This window comes from Microcebus murinus, chromosome 30 (genome assembly GCF_040939455.1).
Source record: "Microcebus murinus isolate Inina chromosome 30, M.murinus_Inina_mat1.0, whole genome shotgun sequence".
Taxonomy (NCBI): domain Eukaryota; kingdom Metazoa; phylum Chordata; class Mammalia; order Primates; family Cheirogaleidae; genus Microcebus; species Microcebus murinus.
This window is the reverse complement of record NC_134133.1, coordinates 172,478-182,580: the sequence shown is the minus strand read 5'-3', so window position 1 is coordinate 182,580 and position 10,103 is coordinate 172,478. Positions and strand designations below refer to the sequence as shown.

The 10,103-nt window shown below is 53.5% G+C and overlaps 3 non-coding genes across 3 annotated transcripts; all 3 read left to right on the top strand.

Moving 5' to 3' along the window:
• The first annotated feature begins 841 nt into the window (after nucleotides 1–841).
• TRNAT-UGU (transfer RNA threonine (anticodon UGU)) lies at nucleotides 842–914 on the top strand. Its single transcript has one exon. It is a non-coding gene; the product is annotated as a tRNA-Thr (tRNA).
• Nucleotides 915–5,618: 4,704 nt separating this feature from the next.
• Nucleotides 5,619–5,690, top strand: TRNAP-UGG (transfer RNA proline (anticodon UGG)). Its single transcript has one exon. It is a non-coding gene; the product is annotated as a tRNA-Pro (tRNA).
• Nucleotides 5,691–5,996: 306 nt separating this feature from the next.
• On the top strand, nucleotides 5,997–6,069 carry TRNAV-AAC (transfer RNA valine (anticodon AAC)). Its single transcript has one exon. It is a non-coding gene; the product is annotated as a tRNA-Val (tRNA).
• The last annotated feature ends 4,034 nt before the right edge of the window (nucleotides 6,070–10,103 follow it).

Below are 10,103 nucleotides of genomic sequence, written 5' to 3'. Positions count from 1 at the left end.
AATGCCTGACCTCTAGCGATCCGCCCGCCTTGGCCTCCCAGAGTGCTGGGATGACAGGCCCAAGCCACCATGCCCGGCCACTGTGGGAATATCTTTAGGGGCAGAGAATCCAGGCCCCTGCCAGCAGACCCTCACAGGCCCTCAGCATCAAGGCTGAGAGGATGCCTAACCTTGCAGGGACCATAGGGCAGGCTGGGCCACAAGGCCAAGGCCCACCACCTAAAGCCACCACTTTCTACCCTTTGCCAGGTTAGGGCTCCTGTCACCTGGGCCCTCACCCTCCTTCCCTGTCCTTCAACCCCTGTGCCTTTTAGGGGTCTTGACAGACCAGCTCCTGAGTCAAGGCAAGCCCTAAGAATTGTCTTTTCCTAATTCACCCCTAGGTGATGCAAGGGTCACCCTTCACCACCCCCGCCCCACCTTGGCCCAGCACCTCCAAACATCTCCACCTTTCAAATCCCCCATGCACTCCCTCCCAGCCTCTACCTCTCCACGCCCCCACTGCTTCCTCGCCCCCCCCCCGGCCCCCCCCCAGGGCCCACCTGCACAGCTCAGGCCTGCGTTCCCGCAGGACAGCCCCAGGGACATTCCTCCCCTGGCCTTTTCTGTAGCCTTGACCTCTTGACCCCCATTCCCCCAGGCGCCTGCATGGTCTTCCCAAGCGTTTGCGAGCCGCCAGCGTCTGCTGCACTTACAGACGCTACGCGCCAGGCGGCGGCCGCTGCACCGAGAAACATCTGTTCCACCTTTTCCCCGTTCAGCTCCTTGACCGCGCGATCTGCGGCTGCGCGGGCCCAGAGCCGGCGTCTACTGCCCTTGCGCAGAAGCCTCTCCTGCAGTTGGCTCCATAGCTCAGGGGTTAGAGCACTGGTCTTGTAAACCAGGGGTCGCGAGTTCAAATCTCGCTGGGGCCTGCTCCAGTTTTCCTCACGTTCAATTTATTTTCAAACCCCTTTCCCAAACGGCGGGAAACCGGAATAGACGCGAGCCAAGTCGGATTTCCGCCTCACGGGGCGGCTGAGGTGCGTCCCCGACACCCGCGCGTCACCCCGACATTTGCCTCTCTCCGCTGTGGCATCGTTGAGGGAAAGCGCGAACTCCCGCACTCGCGACACGCCGGCCTGCAGGCCGTCCCCGCCCGGGGTTCGCTTCTCAGTCCTTTTAAAGCGTCAGCGTCTTCCCAGCACTCTGGGAGGCCGAGGCGGGCGGATCTCTCGAGGTCGGGAGTTCGAGACCAGCCTGGGCAGGAGCGACACCCCCGTCGTCTCTACTATAAACAGAAAGGAATTAATTGGCTAAATAATATATATATAGAGAGAAAATCAGCCGGGCATGGTGGCGCGTGCCTGTCGTCCCAGCCACTCGGGAGGCTGAGGCAGCAGGATTGCTTGAGCCCACGAGTTGGAGGTTGCTGTGAGCGAGGCTGACGCCATTGACACTCTAGCCGGGACAGCAGAGTTAGACTCTGTCTCAAAAAAACAAAAAAAAAGAAAAAGAAAGCAATACTTGAACAAGCAGGTGTGGGGGGCGACAGTAGTTGAGGCAGGCCCCTGAGGAGATCAGCTGCTTCTCCCCGCGCAGCCAGGTCCCTAAGATAGGGGTCTCCACAGAGGATAAGGAAATTGATAGGCAACAGAGAGAAATAAAAGAATACACAGAGTCTAAGGTATAGTTTATATACATATATGCATATATGTACATATATGTATATATACATATATGTGTATATGTATATATATCAGATATAACACAGCGGGGGCCCCTAGGGGACTGGTGCATCTCCATAACCACCAGCAATATGGTTAGATTCATACAGGGTTTTGGTTTTTTTTGGCATATTATGGGGGTGCAAATTTTAAGGTTTCAATAAAAGCCCCTTTCCCCCCTCCCTCCACAAGTCCATACAGGTTTTTATAATCACAGGCATCAATTGCCAGTTGTCAGGGTAACACATTTGCATATCAGGGAATGCAGTTGCTAGGGGAGACAAAGGGAGTGGGTTGGGGTCCAAAGTCCTCTCTAGGGGCTTCTAACCTACCTAGGTGAACAAACAGGTACAAAGTCTGTCAGGGGCCTAACCTCTAAAAAGGTATTTCCCAGTTAGCAAAGGTAAAACAAAAGAGGCACAGTGACTCTGTGTATTTCTTCGATTAGTTACGGTAGACTTGCAGGTAGGCAGACAGGAGAGAGCAGGAAGCCCCTCTCCCATAAACAGGTTGTCTCTAACCACCGGGGCGCATCTCTGGGCAAAGTGCACTCATCATCTGGGCTCCCACCCTGTGGGCCCTCTTCGCCTTGTCTTTCAAGACACAGGGAAGCTCACAGATTTTGAGATACTTCCCTGGAAAACATCCCTACCGTAGATTTGAGAGCTCTCCCAGGATAGCAGCCTCTAATAAGTGAACCACTGAGTCCACACATTCCTTCAAACAAAGGAATTGCAAAACCCTGCAAACTCCTGTTTCTGTCTTTAATAGAGTAATATTGGGTTATACAATACAATAATGATCTTGGCCGGGCCTGTCATCCCAGCACTCTGGGAGGCCGAGGCCAGTGGATTGCTCGAGGTCAGGAGTTCGAGACCAGCCTGAGCAAGAGCCAGACCCCGTCTCTACTATAAATAGAAAGAAATTAATTGGCCAACTAATATATATAGAAAAAATTAGCTGGACATGGTGGCACATGCCTGTCGTCCCAGCTACTCGGGAGGCTGAGGCAGGAGGATCGCTTGAGCCCAGGAGTTTGAGGTTGCTGTGAGCGAGGCTGAGGCCACGGCACTCACTCTAGCCTGGGCAACAGAGTGAGACTCTGCCTCAAAAAAATAAATATAATAAAATATATAATGAAATAAGTGAATAATAAATAAATAATAATATATAAACAATATATTATTTTAAAATATTTTATTATAAAATATAAATAAATAATAACTAAAAAATGAAAAAATAAAATAAAACAATGATTTTATAAGCCACATCTCATTAATTCCTCAATCATATATTCCCAACAGAGGTGAATGACCCAGGCCTTGCACTCAGGGGACTCAGAGCCTGGGCGCCATAGCCACGCCCAAGAGAGGGGGGCCAGGTGCACTGAAGGTCACCTGGCCTAATCAGACAGCAGGTAGGTGAAGTGCAGGGAGGGGAGATGCCAGTGTCAGGCCCATGATCAGCTGGTCCTGAAGGCTGGGTGCAAGGCTCATGGGGAGGGAGCCGTGTGGGGTGGGAGGGACCCGGGGAGGGAGCCCGTGTAGGGCAGGAGGGACCCGAGGAGGGAGCCGTGTGGGGTGGGAGGGACCCGGGGAGGGAGCCGTGTGGGGTGGGAGGGACCCGGGGAGGGAGCCGTGTAGGGTGGGAGGGACCCGGGGAGGGAGCCCGTGTGGGGTGGGAGGGACCCGGGGAGGGAGCCTGTGTAGGGTGGGAGGGACCCGGGGAGGGAGCCCGTGTGGGTTGGGAGGGACCCGGGGAGGGAGCCATGTGGGGTGGGAGGGAGCCATGTGGGGTGGGAGGGACCCGGGGAGGGAGCCATGTGGGGTGGGAGGGACCCGGGGAGGGAGCCATGTGGGGTGGGAGGGACCCGGGGAGGGAGCCCGTGTAGGGTGGGAGGGACCCGGGGAGGGAGCCCGTGTAGGGTGGGAGGGACCCGGGGAGGGAGCCGTGTGGGGTGGGAGGGACCCGGGGAGGGAGCGCTATGGGGTGGGAGGGACCCGGGGAGGGAGCGCTATGGGGTGGGAGGGAGCCTGTGTGGGGTGGGAGGGACCCGGGGAGGGAGCGCTATGGGGTGGGAGGGAGCCTGTGTGGGGTGGGAGGGACCCGGGGAGGGAGCCCGTGTGGGGTGGGAGGGACCCGGGGAGGGAGCCCGTGTGGGGTGGGAGGGACCCGGGGAGGGAGCCCGTGTAGGGTGGGAGGGACCCGGGGAGGGAGCCCGTGTGGGGTGGGAGGGACCCCGGGAGGGAGCCCGTGTGGGGTGGGAGGGACCCGGGGAGGGAGCCCGTGTGGGGTGGGAGGGACTCGGGGAGGGAGCCCGTGTGGGGTGGGAGGGACCCGGGGAGGGAGCCCGTGTGGGGTGGGAGGGACCCGGGGAGGGAGCCGTGTAGGGTGGGAGGGACCCGGGGAGGGAGCCCGTGTAGGGTGGGAGGGACCCGGGGAGGGAGCCGTGTAGGGTGGGAGGGACCCGGGGAGGGAGCCCGTGTGGGGTGGGAGGGACCCGGGGAGGGAGCCGTGTAGGGTGGGAGGGACCCGGGGAGGGAGCCGTGTAGGGTGGGAGGGACCCGGGGAGGGAGCCCGTGTGGGGTGGGAGGGACCCGGGGAGGGAGCCCGTGTGGGGTGGGAGGGACCCGGGGAGGGAGCCCGTGTGGGGTGGGAGGGACCCGGGGAGGGAGCCATGTGGGGTGGGAGGGACCCGGGGAGGGAGCCATGTGGGGTGGGAGGGACCCGGGGAGGGAGCCCGTGTGGGGCGGGAGGGACCCGGGGAGGGAGCCCGTGTGGGGTGGGAGGGACCCGGGGAGGGAGCCGCGTGGGGTGGGAGGGACCCGGGGAGGGAGCCCGTGTGGGGTGGGAAGGACCCGGGGAGGGAGCCCGTGTGCGGTGGGAGGGACCCGGGGAGGGAGCCGCGTGGGGTGGGAGGGACCCGGGGAGGGAGCCATGTGGGGTGGGAGGGACCCGGGGAGGGAGCCCGTGTGGGGTGGGAGGGACCCGGGGAGGGAGCCCGTGTGGGGTGGGAGGGACCCGGGGAGGGAGCCCGTGTGGGGTGGGAGGGACCCGGGGAGGGAGCCCGTGTGGGGTGGGAGGGACCCGGGGAGGGAGCCGTGTAGGGTGGGAGGGACCTGGGGAGGGAGCCCGTGTAGGGTGGGAGGGACCCCGGGAGGGAGCCGTGTGGGGTGGGCCGGACCCAGGCGAAGGCAGGTCACCTGGGAAGAAGCACCTTTTCCCCCAAGGTCCTTAAGCGCAGGGTCTGGGCGGTTGCAGAGCGGAGATCCGGCCCCAACACCGCGCTCGCTCGTAAGTCCCTCTACATCAATGACCCTTTTTACCTTTTTCTCCCCACTGATACTTAAAAAAAAAAAAAAAAAAAAGATGATTTTTCAAAAGAAAAAAAAAAGAGTTTTCAAAAGAAGTTGCACGGTTCCCCGTCCTTGGTCGTTTCTGCCACAGGCTTCCCTACCTTTTGGGAAGGTTTTGCAAAAAAGTCTGTTGCTTTTCATATTTTCATAAAGCAAGGAGCCTGGGCCCCTGGTTTCACGGTGCTTCTCGGCCGGTCCCGCGTCCTGCAGGGGGCGCAGCGCCCTCTCGCGAGACCTGGCGCCGCAGCCTGCGCGCGCGGTCGGGCTGCGCGGGGAGGACGCCGGCCTGCAGAGCGCGGGGTCCTGCGCTGCTCCGGGCCCGGCGCGCGGGGCCGCTCCGTAGGGTTCCGCGTCTCAGAGGGACCAGGGACACGGGGCTCCACTTGCTGAGAGTCGATGGCGGACGCAGAGACGAGCAGGGGTAGCCGGGCCCGAAGCACTCGGAGACCGGGAGCGTGTCTCCAGGCGGCTGGAAGTCAAGTTCCTTGTTGAGGGGATGGGATGATCCCCGTACAATAGGATCATGAACTAATCCAGCAGGCGGTTTTCCCCGGCAGGCTCGTTGGTCTAGGGGTATGATTCTCGCTTTGGGTGCGAGAGGTCCCGGGTTCAAATCCCGGACGAGCCCGTCGTGTTTTCCGCTTACGTTTTTTTACAAATTGACTGTTTTGATCCCAAATTGTCGGGGCGGGGCCAGTGTGCATTGTCAAGATTTACGGGAGTGCCGGGCTTCGGGGAGAAGTGCGGATAAGACAGTGAGGTAGCCACACCAGAACGGAGGGTTCCTGGCGAGGGATTGGGCACAGAGCCGCGCGTGGCTGTTTCCTCCAGTGTGGGTAGTGGGGACCCCTCTTAGCACTTGGTGGGTAGTCTACTGTCACATGGAATTCTTCAGCAACGTTCAATAGTGTTGGTGCAAAGCAGCAGCCTGCGTGTTTCCGTAGTGTAGTGGTTATCACGTTCGCCTAACACGCGAAAGGTCCCCGGTTCGAAACCGGGCGGAAACAGCGGGTGGCTTTGGTTTTTCGTTGAATTTTAAACGTTTTTAGCTTTCTTTTCTTACTATCGTTTTACTTATTTTTTCTTTATCTATTGGCATTAATTTCACAGGTGTGCTTTTTTTTTTTTTTAGTTTTATTATTTTTTGCCAGGAGTAGAGATAAAGTGATTCTTGCTTACTACTTGACGTTTGTTACACAGTTCTGGGAACTCACCCAGAATACCCCGCTCCTGTCTCCAGCGGAGAGTTCCCTGGACCACTGCTTTCCACAGCCTCAACCTGACTCTCCGCACTTGCGGGGACTCGAACCCGGCTCGCTGCGCTGTCGCGGACACCAGCACATACACGGCCCGGCCGAGTCGACCTCTTCCACCTAGTTCTTTACCCACGGGGTTAAAAGCCCTAACTCCTTGGCAGCGATGGGATTCGAACCCGCGGTCCCGAGGATACCAGAGCCTGTCCCATTGGACCGCGCTACCCACCCCACCACAGAAACTGCGGCACCCGGCCGTGGGCGAGCGGCGCGGCGCGGTCCCGGTGGGCGGCTGGGAGACTGCGCCGCCGCCCTCCGCACGGAAGGTCCCTCAGGACGTCACCACGCCGCCCCCTCTGCGGAGTGGCGTAGCCTTCTGGACTCACCAAAACCAAAAACTATCAACGTGGTGTTTTTATGAATTAAAAAGGAGGGGCGCGGTGGCTCACGCCTGTCATCCCAGCACTCTGGGAGGCCGAGGCGGGCGGATCGCTCGAGGTCATGAGTTCGAGACCAGCCTGAGCAAGAGCGAGACCCCGTCTCTAATAAAAATAGAAATTAACTGGCCAACTAACATATATATAGAAAAAATTAGCCGGGCGTGGTGGCACATGCCTGTAGTCCCAGCTACTCGGGAGGCTGAGGCAGGAGGGAATGTCCATTCCCTTTTTTTTTTTTTTAATTCGCATTTTGGCAGTGGCACCGATGCGTTGGCCGCGGCCTGGAGGTTTCCACCTCCAAGCAGCTATTTTCCAGCTCAAGGTGTCCTGTCTGCAGACAAGCCTTGTCACAATACACTCGCTCGCACTGCACAGCGAATATCCTTTTTCCTGGTTAGAAACATCTATTTTCAAAAAGTAGCAAAATCCAGGGAAAACCTATAGAAATAATAATAATAATAATAATAATAATAATAATAATAAAACCCCGTAAACCCACAACTGGGAGAAAACCATCAATAGTTGGTGAACAAGTATCATTTGTCTTCCTGTTGATTTTCCCCTGTACCGGTACGTCTGTATCCTTGGTTGTGATTTTGCTGCAGATAAACATTGAAATCGTGCTTTTTAAACTTAGGTTCTGTGTCATGAAATCTTGGCACGGATATTTCGTTCCTTAATGTGCAGGTTGTGTCTTGATTCTTAAGACAGTATACAGCTGGCTGCTCTTAAGCCCATGCGTGTATCCCACAGGCCTCAGAGGCCTGCAGAGATGGTCTCAGCATGCTTTCTTAGGGTTGAATAATAATAATAAAAAAGAACATTACATAAATACAATAATAGAATAATACAGCATATGGCCCCTAGAAGTTGGCTTTTTTTTCATTTACCATAATTCCCTTGGGATCTATCCCAATCGTATCAATATAGTGGTTCATTTCCTTTTGTTGATGAGTAGCAATCCATGCTATAAATATGCACAGTTTGCTTAATCCTTCACCTGTTGAATGTTATTTGTTTTGTTTCCAGTTTTTGGCTGTTGGGAATAAAGCTGCTATGAATATCTGTGTACAAGTTTTTGCATGAACATAACTTTGCATTTCTCTGGAATAAACGCTTGAGCTCAATTGCTAGGTCAAACGCTAAGTGTATTTTTAGTTTTGGAAGAAACTACCAAACTATTTTCTAGAGCGGCTGTATCATTTTACATTCCTACCAGCATTGTACAAGAGGTTCATTTGCTCCGCATCCTTGCTAACATTGGCGTTATCACTGTTTTTTATTTTTGCTGTTATGGCATGTAGGGAAATCTCCCCTCAATCTTAATTTGCATTTCCCCAATGGCTGTCGATGTTGAACACCTTCTTGTGTACTTATTTGCTACCTATATTTTCTCTTCCATGAAATGTCTTTTCATATTTTTTGCTCATTTTCTAAATGAATTGGGTTTTTTTTCTTTCTAAAAAAATTGTAACAAATATATCTAACATGAAAAGTACCATTTGAACTATTTAAAGTCCTCATTTCGGTGGTATTAAATACATTCATATTGTTATGCAACTCAGTACTACCCATGTTTTCATCACTCTATACTGAACCAGTGTATTTATTAAAAATAACTCCCTCTTCCCTCCTCCCCCCAGCCCCAGGACACCACTGCTCTACGTTCTGTCCCGATGAATCTGACTATTCTAGGTACCTTAAGAGTGGAATCATACAATATTTGTTGTTTTGTGTCTGGCTTCCTTCGCTTAGCATAATTATGTCCTCACGGTTCATCCCTGTTGTAGCATTTGTCAGAATTTCCTTCCTTTTTAAGGCTGAATAATATTCCTTCATTTGTATACACCACATTTCATTTATCCATTCATTCCTCAATGGTCATTTGGGTTGTTTCTATCTTTCAGCTATTGTGAATAACGCTACTATGAACATTGGTGTACAAATACCTGCTCAAGTCCCTGCTTTAAATTCTCGTGTGTAGGTACTCAGGAGTAGAATTGCTGGATCATATGGTAATAATATGTTTAAATTTTTGACAAAGTTTGTCCACTATGGTGGACAAAAAAACACCATCATAGGGTTTTCCACAGTGGCTGTACCATTTTACATTCCTATCTGCAATTCACAAAGATACCCATTTGTCCATATTCTCACCACCGCTTGGTTCTTTTCTGTTTTTCTTATAATAGCCATCTTAATTAATGGGTTTTAGGTGGTATGTCATTGTGGTTTTGATTTGCATTTTGCTAATCATTAATGATGTTGAGAGCATTTTTTCATGTGCTTATCACCATTTGCATATCTTCTTTGAAGAAATGCCTATTCAAGCCCTTTGCTCATTCTTTTTATTTTTATTTATTTATTTAGAGACAGAGTCTCACCCTGTTGCCGGGGCTAGAGTGCCGTGGGGTCAGCCTCACTCACAGCAACCTCCAACTCCTGGGCTCAAGCGATCCTCCTGCCTCAGCCTCCCGAGTAGCTGGGGCTACAGGAATGCGCCACCATGCCCGGCTAATTTTTTCTATATATATTAGTTGGCCAATTAATTTCTTTCTATTTTTAGTAGAGAGGAGGGTCTTGCTTCTTGCTCAGGCTGGTCTCGAACTCTTAACTCTAAGGCCGGTGGCGGGCCCCCTCCCTTCCCTGGATCAAAAAAGAAAAGGCTCATGAGACCAGACCCGCCAGGGACCTGCCAAGGATGACTGTCCGGCTGAAAACTACCACACCCGGATAAGAATGTTTTGGCTCCTGGATTCTGTAAATGCTGCCAGCCCCTCCCATTTCTCAGTGACCACCAAAGGTCGCCCCAGCTCTTCCCGCCAAAAGTCCCTAGCCCGGCCAAAACGGTGTTAAAGGCCTCACCCCCTTCAAACAGAGGCGACTTCCAAACGGAAGCAACTTCCACCTTGTCTGGGAGCACTAAATAAAGCCGCGTGGTTTGGCCCCACTCTTTCTCTCTGTGTGTCTGTCTTTTCTTTTCACCCATCCCCAAAAACCTTACACTGACCTCAAGCGATCCTCCCTCCTCGGCCTCCCAGGGTGCTAGGATTACAGGTCTGAGTCACCGTGCCTGGCCTATGTATGCTTTGACCGTGGTGTTGGAAGACAAGTAACTTGCATCTTGAAACTTGAATTTATTTATAGCATTGCCTGTAATGAAGCCAAAGTAGATATATAAATAATAAAGATGCGAGTAAATTTGAGGAAATGACAAGTAAACGAAGGAGTTGAGGAGCTGTTGCAAGATCGGAGAATTGCAAGGACAGTGATGGAAGATCCATCCGAAATTGCCAACTGAAGAACTTGCCAAAGGATGGGTTCAAAACATGAGAAGCGCACAGTTGC